The sequence below is a fragment of the Lepus europaeus genome, chromosome 4 (genome assembly GCF_033115175.1).
Source record: "Lepus europaeus isolate LE1 chromosome 4, mLepTim1.pri, whole genome shotgun sequence".
NCBI lineage: Eukaryota > Metazoa > Chordata > Mammalia > Lagomorpha > Leporidae > Lepus > Lepus europaeus.
Genome location: NC_084830.1, coordinates 79,788,199 through 79,801,256, shown reverse-complemented (window position 1 = coordinate 79,801,256; position 13,058 = coordinate 79,788,199).

The window sequence follows — 13,058 nt, the reverse complement described above, 5'->3', positions numbered from 1 at the left end:
TTAATGGCTAGACTGCTGTGGTGGGGTGGGGAGAATGGAAGGGAATAGGAGCTTATTCGGTAATTACTATGACCAGCCAACATTGCTACCTTTAATTCTCATAACTCTCTCTTTCTGAGGTGGTTAGAGAAATTGCTCAGAACTCTAGGCAAACTCCTCTGTGTTCTGATTCACCACATATCCATGAACAGAGAATACCAACTGATGGCAAAGTAGGGAATGTGAAGATGTCAAAGTCAGGAGCCACATATCTATTAATGGAGGCAAAGGGAAATTCCACCTCCACATATTTCTTTATGTCCTTAGAGGCCTCCATCTCCAAGCTCCTTTAGAGCTTGAGACTGTCCTCAGCATCAGGGAGTATTGTTTTCTTAGAATATACATTGTAGTCTGCTAGAAATATAAATCCAAGACCAGAAATTTCCAAATACCTACCAATAAATGATCAGAAAGATTGCAATTTGGGTGAACAAAAATCAGGAAATATGAGGACCCTTTCAATGGCATCAGAAAATTAAATTTCTCTAATAACAAATTATGATATAATGAGGTCACATTAGTGGAAGAGAAGGCCCAGATGCCGCAACAATTTAATCTCTCTCTCTTTATGTAAGCTTGTATTGAATTTTAATGAGTATTTTGATTGATAACATATTTAGTTCAAAATAGGTCTTTGAAGACAGCTGTAAGAGTATTAACATTTGAAAGATGCTGGTGATAGAAATTCATTTCATTAACTAGCTGATAAGAAAAATAATCACTGTATAAACCTGCAGTGTTAGACATATAGTTATGATCCATCTACTCCAATTCAGAAAAGAGACAGTAATATACTTTTATTGGACTATTCTTTGAACACTATAGGAGCTCATTTTCTTTATTGAAGAAAATGCCAAGTGACACCAATGACACAGGTATAGTAAAAGCATTGAATTTAAGAAAAAAGAATTTCACGTAAAAGCTACCTAAATATAAAATAGCTTTGGTGCTTCAACTCTTGGTAAATTTGCAATGGCTTTGAGGGCTTAGGAATTATCTCAGTGGGGGTGAAACTTTAGACCAGTACTTTCCAATAGTAATACAGGCAAGTCACAAATGTAAAGTATATACACACTTCTTAAATTCTAGTCTATAGCCAATTTCAAACTGTAAAATAACAAGTGAAATTTATATATGATGTCCTTTAAACCTAATTATAAATTCAACTTGTAATCAATATAAACAATATTGTTGAGATATATTTTATCTTTTTTGCACTAAGTCTTCCATCTGTTTTTCAACTGTGCTAGAGAACATAAAACAAATCTATTTCCTCTCCCACAGCACAATCGCATTCAAGTTTTGCAAAAGGCTTTATTTACTCCCCAAATCATCTCTTTGACATGTTAAATATTCAAGTTCTAACAACTATTCTTCTGTTGTTCCCCCTTTCAGGCTACTAATCTCTGGGCATGCTAGGTATCTAATAAATAGCCTTATAAAGTTTCCTTCAGGGTAGAGGTTAAGGCATCACTTGGTATGTCCACGTCCTTTGTTGGAGTGCTTGAGTTCGAACCCTGACTCTACTCCCAATTCTACCTTTCTGCTAATCCACACCCTGGGAGGCAGTAGGTGATGGTCCAAGCACTTGAATATCCAAACCCAATGTGAAAACCTGAATTGAATTCTGTACTCCTGACTTTGGCCTGGCCCAGCTCTGGCTGTCAAGTGAATTCGAAGAATGAACCAGCAGGTGTAATATCTTTCTCTGACTCTGCCTTTCAAATAAATGCAAATTAAAAAAAGACAAAAATGAAAGATTTATTCTAAAACTTGGTTGTTTTAGTTTAATGGTGCTGTTATTCAACCATGTTCTGAATTCACGCCTCCACTGGTGCAACAAGTTATCAGTTCAAGTCAGTTAAAGTTTATAGTTTACTAGATGGGGCAGTAGACTCAAAAGGTTCAGTATGTAACTGCCAGTTTCTTCTGCCTGAAATATATCTGAGACCAAGGATGTACTCATTGTGAAGATAATGAAACTTGAGCTTAGAGGTCCTCTCTTCTTTGGGCCCCTCTGAAAGCTTGGGAGGACCTTAAACAATGTGCTCAAATGATTTTGTAAATTTGAAAGAAGATATTTTACTTCTCTTAAAACCTTGACTTTATTATGTTTTAATGGCTGTGCACATTTTTGGAATTGGGCTAAGAATGGAGCTGAGTTGAGAATATATTTAATTTGTAGTCAGTGGGATAATTATGTGGATTCTATTAGCTGAAGTATAGTTGTTGCAACCATGCAGAGTTATGTTTAGTTACTTTAAGGTAACCCAGTGTACAAATGAGTTGTAGAAATCTTTTCTCTGGGTGTGCTCATCAGTGTTAACATGTAGTGGAAGATCAGAGATTGGGCATCAATGTGATTACATCCTATAGATCCCTCAGCCTGCTCTGTGGAAAGGTCTTTCAATGATCTTTATATTGTTGTAATCAAAAATTGTGTCTTTACTGACAATTAAAACAGAAGCTTTCGCTTGTCAGTTAAGTATTTGATATTGTGGTATAAAAATGATGACAACATATCGATTTATTTTCCTTTTTGATGGATTTACACAAAAGAATTAATCAGACTTCCTGTGTTTTTAGGATACAGACTGTTAACATTACTAAATACAAACATTGAGTAGGTCTTCTACAAGAAAGTGACTTGAAGAGATATCTCTTCAAATATGTCAATAGCCATAAAATTTTATGTGACATGAGTTATGAAATCTAAGGAAACTTTCTAGATTATGAATAATGAAAAAGCAAATTTTTATTAGCAATATCAATAAATGATTAAAAATCTATTCTTTCTAAGAAGTTTGTAACTATAAAACTGTATAGTTCTGCATGAATTCCTACATATTTACTTCTAAGGGTACAGATTAAAAAACTTGGCATGGGACCCCAAATCCCATTAAGTTGGGTGGTAAAAATGCCATCTTAATGTTAAAGTGACCATATTAAATGTTAAATTGATCATATAGATAGGATTAAGTATTAAAGGGATCATATAAATAAGATCAAATGTCTGATAATAATAATAATAATAATAATAATAATAATAATAATAGATAGAATTAAAAAGGAGAGAATGTTCCAACATGGGAAGCAATCCACACAGCAGACTTGTAGAATGACAACAGCTTTAAATAGCACTCTTACCTCAGAATCAGGCCTTAAGGCATCTGGTCTGGCTGAAAAGCCCATGAGAGCATTTCAGGCATGGAAAGTCAGGACACTGTGGCAAAAAAGAAAATGTCCTACATGAAGGATCTCTGTGAGAGACTTCAGTGGAAAGAAGTGGCCATCAAAGAAGGTTGTACTTCTCTCTGAAGGAGGAGAGAACTTCCACTTTGCTTATGGCCTTGTCTAAATACTGACAGAGATTGTGGACTCAAAAGACTTCCATAGTCTTGGCAGCTCATATCAAGAGTCTTGAGTGGTCACTGACATCATACATAAGAGTAATTGTTAAATTAACAAGAGTCCCTGTGCATTTACTTTCCATGCAGGACTTCTGTCCTCAAAGAGTTGTATTATAATAATTAACTATAAAACTTGTTCTCAAACAGTTTTTTTTTCCATGCATGTGTGTAGAAATTATGAAAACTTTCCATAGTATAGAGTTGGTCTTCTGTGTATAAAGTTAATTGAAAATGAATCTTAGTGGAGGATGGGACTGGTAATGGGAGAGGGAAGACGAAGTGGGATGGGAGTGGGGGTGAGAGGGTGGGATGTGGGGAAGAATCACTATATTTCTAAATTTGTTCTTATGAAATTTTTACTCATTAATTAAAATGTTTCTTTGAAAAAAATCTATTCTTTCTAGAAAAATATTATAAAATCAATGTCATATGAAGAAGTTTTAAAGAGCATGTAGCCAAAAAAATAAACCTGTAGGAAAGTTGTGTTTCATGGTATTTCAGGTAATATAATAATATAAATATTATGTTATTTCTCAGTTATATGATGTTTCTGGTACTTGCTAGCTTTTGCAATTTCTTTTAAAATTTTCATTGCACAATTTTATGCTATTATTTAATAAAATATTTATTATTTAATGAGTTGTAAATATTTAATTTTGTGCTTATAACATTGTATTTTGTAAGAAGTTCAACCCCTATTTGTGTAGCTTTTGGGCCTCACAAAATCTAAATTCACTTTTTCTTCCATTTACCCCTCTGTTAAAATATATTAATATCTTTAAATCAAGATAAAATTTCACTTTCTTTATGAGCTATTTTGTAGATATTTCCTCTCTGTGGCTTGTCTTCTGAATCTCTTAACGTTGTCTTTAACAGAATGTAAGACTTAATTTCAGTGAAATCCACCTTATCATTTCTTTCTTTCACATGTAATGCCTTCACATGGTGCCTAAAAAGTATCACCATACCAAAGATCCCCTAGGTTGTGTTATCATCTGTAAGATTCCTAGTTTTGTATTTTACAGTTAGAGCTATAATGCATTATGAGTTAATTTTATCAATGAAATTTTTGTTAGTTTTTTGTATCTAGATTCACATTTTTTGCATATAGAAGTTCAGTTGTGCCAAAACTATTTGTCAAGACTGTTTTCTGTTCATCCATTTTCTTTGCTCCTTTGTTAAAGATTGATTGGTGATATCTATGTGGATCAATTTCTGCACTCTCAACTCTGTTTTACTGATATATTTGTATATTATTTTGGCAATAGCTTTCTTTTGATTGCTGTAGCTTTAGAATAAATCTTGAAGTCACATAGTGTTCTTGCTCCAAAACTTTTCTTCTCATTCAAGTTTAAGTTGACTATCTTATGTAATTTGCTTTATCATATAAGCCTTAAAATCAGTTTTCTATTATTCACAAAATAACATGCTGGAAGTGTAGTTGGAATTTCAATATATCTACAGTTTGAATTGAGTAGAACTAGCACTTTGATAATATTAAGACTTTCTATCCATCAACATGGAATATCTCTTCATTTATTTAGTTTTTAAATCTTTCATGAGTTTCATAGTTTTGTTCATATAGATCTTATACATATTTTTAGATTTATACTTAAATGTTTGAGTGTTTACATAAATCATAGCATATTTTTAATTTTAAATTCTACTTGTTATATATAAGAAAGCAATTGACTTGTGTACTAACCTTGTATTCTGCAATCTTGCTGCAATTGCTTATAAGTTACCAGAGTACTGTGATTTTTATCACATTTAACTGCTAATAATGTTGGTCAATTTGAAGATCATCTTTTTAATAAAATGTCTGCTGTAGTTCTTGCTATTGAAAAAAATTATGTTGCTTCTTTTTCATTGGTATATTCTAGTCTTGAGTCCTTTGTCTGATATATGTGATACAAATATTTTTTTGCACACTGTATTTAATTCTACCTTCTTCATGTTATGTTTTGATAAACAAGATTATTGATTTTAAAAAGTAAAATTTATCAAACTAGACATTACTTCTAAAAATATTCTGTTCAAGAGTCTTTGACCACCCTAATATTGTAAAAATAAAATGCTATGATGTCTGCTATATTTTAAATTTTACCTTCTCATTTAGGACTACTAATTTGGGGTTGATTTTTGGAAGGTTGCGAGATAGAGTCAAATTTTAATTTTCTCTAAATGAATATCAAATTTATTCAGTATTGGTTATTGAAGACAACCCATTTGCATTGCATTCCTGAGATTTCTTATCATAAATGTAATGATTATATTCTTGTAGATGTAGTTCTATATTCTTTATTTTTTCTTTTTTAAAAAATTTTATTTATTTATTTATTTTTAACTTTTTTTAATAAATATAAATTTCCAAAGTACAGCTTTAGGATTACAGTGGCTTCCCCCCCTCCCAACCATAACCTCCCTCGCACCCACAACCATCCCATCTCCTGCTCCCTCTCCCATCCCATTCACATTAAGATTCATTTTCAATTATCTTTATATACAGAAGATCAATTTAGTATGTACTAAGTAAAGATTTCAACAGTTTGCACCCACACAGAAACACAAAGTGTAAAGTACTGTTTGAGTACTAGTTATAGCATTAATTCACATAGTACAACACATTAAGGACAGAGATCCTACATGCGAAGTAAGTACACAGTGACTCCTATTGTTGACTCAACAATTGACACTCTTGTTTATGGCGTCAGTAATCACCCAAGACTCTTGTCATGGGTTGCCAAGGCTATGCAAGCCTTTTGAGTTCACCGACTTCGATATTATTTAGACAAGGTCATAGTCAAAATGGAAGTTCTCTCCTCCCTTAAGAGAAAGGTATCTCCTTCTTTGATGACCTGTTTTTTCCATGGGGATCTCACTCATAGAGATCTTTCATTTAAGTTTTTTTTTTTTTTTTTTTTTTTTTGCCAGAGTGTCTTGGCTTTCCATGCCTAAAATACTCTCATGGGCTCTTCAGCCAGATCCAAATGCCTTAAGTAGGCTGATTCTGAGGCCAGAGTGTTGTTTAGGACATCTGCCATTCTATGAGTCTGCTGTGTATTTCGCTTCCCATGTTGGATTGTTCTCTCCCTTTTTGATTCTATCAGTATTTGCAGACACTAGTCTAGTTTATGTGATCCCTTTGACTCTTAATCCTATCATTATGATTAATTATGGACTGAAACTGTTCAATTTGACTAGTGAGATTTCATTGGTACATGCTACATTGATGGATTGAATTGGAATCCCTGGCATGTTTCTAACTCTACTGGTTGGGGCAAGTCTGATTAAGCATGTCCCAAATTGTACATCTCCTCCCTATCTCATTGCCACTCTTATATTTAACAGGATCACTTTTCAGTTAAATTTAAATGCCTAAGAATAATTGCGTGTTAATTACAGAGTTCAACCAGTAGTATTAACTAGAACAAAAAAATACTAAAAGGGATAAAGTATTAAATTGTACATTAACAGTCGGGACAAGGGCTGATCATGTCACTGTTTCTCATAGTGTCCTTTTCACTTCAACAGGTTTCCTTTTTGGTGCTCGGTTAGTTGTCACCGATCAGGGAGAACGTATGATATTTGTCCCTTTGGAACTGGCTTATTTCACTCAGCATGATGTTTTCCAGATTCCTCCATTTTGTTGCAAATGACCGGATTTCATTGTTTTTTTTTTTTTTTTTTTTTTTTTTTACTGCTGTATGGTATTCTATAGAGTTCATGTCCCATAATTTCTTTATCCAGTCTACTGTTGATGGGCATTTGGGTTGATTCCGGGTCTTAGCTATTGTGAATTGAGCTGCAATAAACATTAAGGTACAGACAGCTCTTTTGTTTGCCAATTTCATTTACTTTGGGTAAATTCCAAGGAGTGGGAAGACTGGGTTGAATGGTTAGGGTTATATTCAGGTTTCTGAGGAATCTCCAAACTGACTTCCATAGTGGCTTTACCAGTTTGTATTCCCACCAACATGGGTTAGTGTCCCTTTTTCCCCACATCCTCACCAGCATCTGTTGTTGGTAGATTTCTGAATGTGAGCCATTCTAACAGGGGTGAGGTGAAACCTCATTGTGGTTTTGATTTGCATTTCCCTGATGGCTAGTGACCTTGAACATTTTTTCATGTGTCTGTTGGCCATTTGGATTTCCTCTTTTGAAAAATGCTATTGAGGTCCTTGGCCCGTCTCTTTAGGTGAGTTGTTTGTTTTGATGTTGTGGAGTTTCTTGATCTCTTTGTAGATTCTGGTTATTAACCCTTTATCTGTTGCATAGTTTGCAAATGTTTATTCCCAGTCTGTCAGTTGCCTCTTCATTTTACTGACTATTTCTTTTGCAGTACAGAAACTTCTCAATTTGATGCAATCCCAAGTGTTAATTTTGGCTTTGACTGCCTGAGCCTGGCGGGTCTTTCCTAGGAAGTCTTTGCCGGTCCCAATGTCTTGCAGGGTTTCTCCAATGCTCTCTAATAATTTGATGGTGTCAGGTCGTAGATTTAGGTCTTTAATCCATGTTGAGTGGATTTTTGTGTAAGGTGAAAGGTAAGGGTCTTGCTTCATGTTTCTGCATGTGGAATTCAATTTTCCCAGCACCATTTATTGAATAGATTGTCCTTACTCCAGGAATTTATTTTGGATCCTTGATCAAATATAAGTTGGCTGTAGATGTTTGGATTGATTTCTGGTGTTTCTCTTCTGTTCCATTGGTTTATCCATCTGTTTCTGTACCAGTACCATGCTGTTTTGATTACAACTGCCCTGTAGTATATCCTGAAATCTGGTATTGTGATACCTCCAACTTTGTTTTTGTTGTAAAATATTGCTTTAGCTATTTGAATTTCAGCACCTTTTTTTTCCAGATCTGAGAAGAATGTCTTTTTTTTATTTTGGTTGGTATTGCATTGAATCTATAAATCGCTTTTGGGAGAATGCACATTTTGATGATGTTGATTCTTCCAATCCATGAGCATGGAAGATTTTTCCATTTTTGGTATCCCCTTCTATTTCTTTCTTTAAGATTTTGTAATTTTCATCATAGAGATCTTTAACGATTTTAGTTAAGTTTATTCCAAGGTATTTGATTGTTTTTATGGCTATTGTGGATGTGATTGATCTTAGCAGTTCTTTCTCAGCTGTGACATTGCCTGTGTATACAAAGGCTGTTGATTTTTGTGCAGTGATTTTATATCCTGCTATTTTGCCAAACTCTTCTATGAGTTCCAATAGTCTCTTAGTAGAGTTCTTTGGATCCCCTAAATAAAGAATCATATCACCTGCAAAGAGGGGTAGTTTGACTTCTTCCTTCCCCATTTGTATTGCTTTAAGTTCTTTTTCTTGCTCAATAGCTCTGGCGAAAAATTCCAGAACTATATTGAATAGCAGTGGTGAGAGTGGCATCCTTGTCTGGTACCAGATCTCAGTGGAAATGCTTCCAACTTTTTCCCATTCAATAGGATGCTGGCCATGGGTTTTTCATAAATTGCTTTGATTGTATTGAGGAATGTTCCTTCTATACCCAGTTTGCTTAGAGTTTTCATCATGGAAGGGTGTAGTACTTTATGGAATGCTTTCTCTGCCTCTATTGAGATAACCATCTGGTTTTTCTTCTGTAGTCTGTTAATGTGGTGTATCACATTGATTGATTTGCGAACACTGAACCATCCCTGCATACCAGGGATAAATCCCACTTGGTCTGGGTGGATGATCTTTCTGATGTGTTGTTGCATTCTATTGGCCAGAATTTTATTGAGGATTTTTGTTCATCAGGAATATTGGGCTGTACTTCTCATTCAATGCTGAATCTTTTTCTGGCTTAGGAATTAAAGTGATGCTGACCTCATAGAATGATTTGGGAGGATTCCACCTTTTTTTAATTCTGTATAGTTTTAGAATTGGAGTTAGTTCTTCTTTAAATGTCTGGTGGTTTCAGCGGTGAATCCATCTGATCCTGGGCTTTTTTTTGTTGGGAGGGCCTTTATTACTGTTTCAATTTCTGACTCAGTTATGGGTCTGTTTAGGTTTTCTATGTCTTCCTGGTTCAATTTAGGTAGGTTGTATATGTCCAGGAATCTATCCATTTCTGAATGATTTCCCTGTTTGCTAGCATACAAGTCCTTGTAGTATTTTCTGATGATTTTTTTTATTTCTGTGATGTCTGTTGTTACGTTTCCTTTTTCATCTCTGATTGTATTGATTTGGGTCTTTTATCTTCTTTTTTATGTTAGTTGGGCCAATGGGGTGTCAATTTTGTTTATTTTTTCAAAAAAACGGCTCCTCATTTGGCTGATTTTTTAAATGTTTTTTGGATTCAATCCTTTTGATTTCTTCTCTGATTTTCATTATTTCTCTTCTCCTACTAGATTTGGGTGTGGTTTGCTGCAGTTTTTCTAGATCCTTGAGTTGCATTGAAATCTCATTCATTTGGTGCCTTTCCAATTTCTTAATGTAGGCACCTATTGCTATAAACTTTCCTCTTAACACTGCTTTTGCTGTATCCCATAAGTTTTGATATGTTGTGTTGGTATCCTCATTTACTTCCAAAAATTTTTTTTATTTCTCTTGATTTCTTCTGTGACCCAGTGTTCATTCAGGAGCATGTTGTTCAATATCTATGTGTTTGCATATGCTCTAGGGATTCCTGAGTTGCTAATTTCCACCTTCATTCTGCTGTGGTCTAAGAAGCTGTCTGGTATGAACCTCATTCTTTTGAATTTGCTGAGATTTGCTTTATGGCCTAGTATGTGGTCAATCCTAGAGTAGGTTCCATGTACTGCTGAGAAGAATGTAAATTCTTTAATTGTAGGATGAAAAGCTGTGTAGGTATCTGTTAGATCCATTGGGCTATAGTGTCGATTAAATCTGCTGTTTCCTTGTTGATCTTCTGTCCAGTTGATCTGTCTATTTCTGAGAGTGGAGTATTGAGATCCCGCAGTACTACTGTATTGGAGTCTAAGTCTCCCTTTAAGTCTCTTAACAAATCTTTTAAATAAACTGGTGCCCTGTAATTAGGTGCATATACATTGATAATCGTTATATCTTCCTGTTGAATTGATCCCTTAATCATTATATAGTGCCTATAGTGCCCCTCTTTGTCTCTCTTAACAGTTTTTGTGTTAAAGTTTATTTTGTCTGATATTAATATGGCAACACCTGCTTTTTTGGTTTCTGTTGGCATGGAATATCTTTTTCCAACCTTTCACTTTTCAGTCTGTATGCATTTGTTGGAAAGATGTGTTTCTTGTAAGCAGCAAATAGATTGGTTTTGTTCCTTAACCCATTCAGCCAATCTGTGTCTTTAAACTGGAGACCTGAGGCCATTAACGTTCAATGTGACTACTGATAAGTAGTAACTTTGCCCTGCCAATTTCCTAATATGCTTTGAACTTTTGTGATCTTTTGCTGTGAGGTTTCCTTCCCTTACCTTCTTTCATATTGATGGCCATGTTTTTGTGTTTCTGTGTGTAACACATCTTTAAGCATCTTTTGCAGGACTGGACGAGTGGAGACAAATTCTTTAAATTTCTGTTTGCTATGAAAGGTCTTTATTTCACCTTCACTCACAAATGAGAGCTTTGCAGGATATTATATTCTGGGCCAGCAGTTTTTCTCTCTTAGCACCTGGGCTATGTCTCGCCATTCCCTCCTAGCCTGTGGGGTTTCTGATGAGAAGTCTGCTCTGAGTCTTATTGGAGATCCTCTGAGAGTAATCTGGCGTTTCTCTCTTGCACATTTTAGAATCCTTTCTTTGTCTTTCACTGTGGTGAGTTTGATTACAACATGTCATGGTGAGGATCTCTTTTTGTCATGTTTTTTAGGGGTTCTATGAGCTTCCTGTACTTGGATGTCTCTGTCCTTCACCAAACCCAAGACCTTCTCTGCTGGTATCTTACTAATAAGGCCTTCTTATCCTTTATCTCTCTCCATGCCTTAAGGAACTCCTAGAACTCGAAAGTTGGGCTTTTTAATAGAATCCTCTAGATTCCTGACAATATTTTTTAGATTTCTAATTTCCTCTTCTTTCCTTTGGTTTGACTGTATACTTTCCTCTTCTCTGTCTTCTAAGTCCCATATTCTCTCTTCTGCTTCACTGACTCTGTTTTTAAGGCTCTCTAATGTGTTTGTCATTTGATCTATTGAGTTCTACATTTCATTTTGAATCTCTTCACTATCACACTTTCCTGTTCTACTGGTTTCTGTTTCATTTTGATTACTCCTTATGATTTCATTTTCATGAGTGAGATTTTCTATCCTGTCCAGTAAGGATTTCTGTAGTTCAATCATTTGTTTTTGAAAACTTCTAAATATTCTTATCATAAATTTTTTGAAATCCGTATCTTGCATTTCTTCTATCTCATCATCTTCATAATCTTGGCTTGGGGTGTCTTGTTCATTTGGGGGCATCATAATGTCTTCCTTGTTCTTGTTTCCTCAGTTTCTGTGTTTGTTGCTTGGCATTGTGGAGATATTCTTTGTATTCTTCTTCCCTCGCTGTGGTGTTTTTTCTGTTATACTAGGACTGTATTAAGTGGACTGTCTGCTTTTGATGGAGCCTTAGATGCTTGAGATGGGTGTGGCCAGAGAGCTCTGTTTGGTTCTTCAGGGTTAAGGGTGTGCCAAGGGTGACACACCCAGGTGGCATGGTAAATCTCTTTCTCTCGATCTCTCTCTCTCTCTTTTTTTTATTCAGAAGAGAAGTAATTCTGCACATCTGAGCAGAATTAAAGGCAGTAGGCTCTGATCTCTGGCTCCTCCCATTCCAGTGCTGGTGCATAGATTCCATGGCTGATGTCCTAAGCCCTGGGTGCCCGTACCCTACACACAAGTCCACCATGAATCACTAGTTCCAGAAGAGTTTCATCTGCTGTTTCTTCCCCAACTCTTCCTTGAACCTGCAGTATCTCCACTTTTATTAAACTGTCTCTTCCCAGACTATCAGTGTGCTCCCTTCCTATTCTGCCATCTTGCCAGACTCCTTAATCCTATCTTAATCATAGTTCCCCAAACCTTTAAAATCCTAATAGGCAGGGTGTTAGAATATAGTGAATAAAGAAAAGGAAATCTGTTCTCTCACAAGAAAGAAAGAAAGAAAGAAAGAAAAAAGAAACAACCAACGAAACAAACAAATATTCAGGAATAAAGTTAATGTAATGTTTGGCTTAGTATGTTGGCATTGTGCTTCATTGGGTTACAATCTGTAATGCCAGTATCAATATCAGACCACTTGTTAGAGTCTGGCTGCTCCTCTTCTATTCAGCTCTCTGCTTATGTGCTTGAGAAAGCAACAGATGATGTCCTAAGTACTTTGGCCTCTGTCACCCACATGAGAGACCCAGGAGGGCTCCTGGCTTTGACCTGACCCATTCCCAGCCAATGGATCCATTTGGAGAATGTACCAGTGGATGGAACATTCTCTCTCCCTCTGTCTCCTTCTCCCTCTCCCTCTCCCTTAACCTCTCTCTCTTTTTCCTTTTTCTCTCTCCGTCATCTGCCTTTCAACCAAATGAATAAAATCAATCCTTAAAATAAAAACGTGTAGAAGCCAACATTGTGGCACAATGAGTTAAGCTACACTCTGTGATGCCAGCATCCTCTGTCAGAATGCATATTT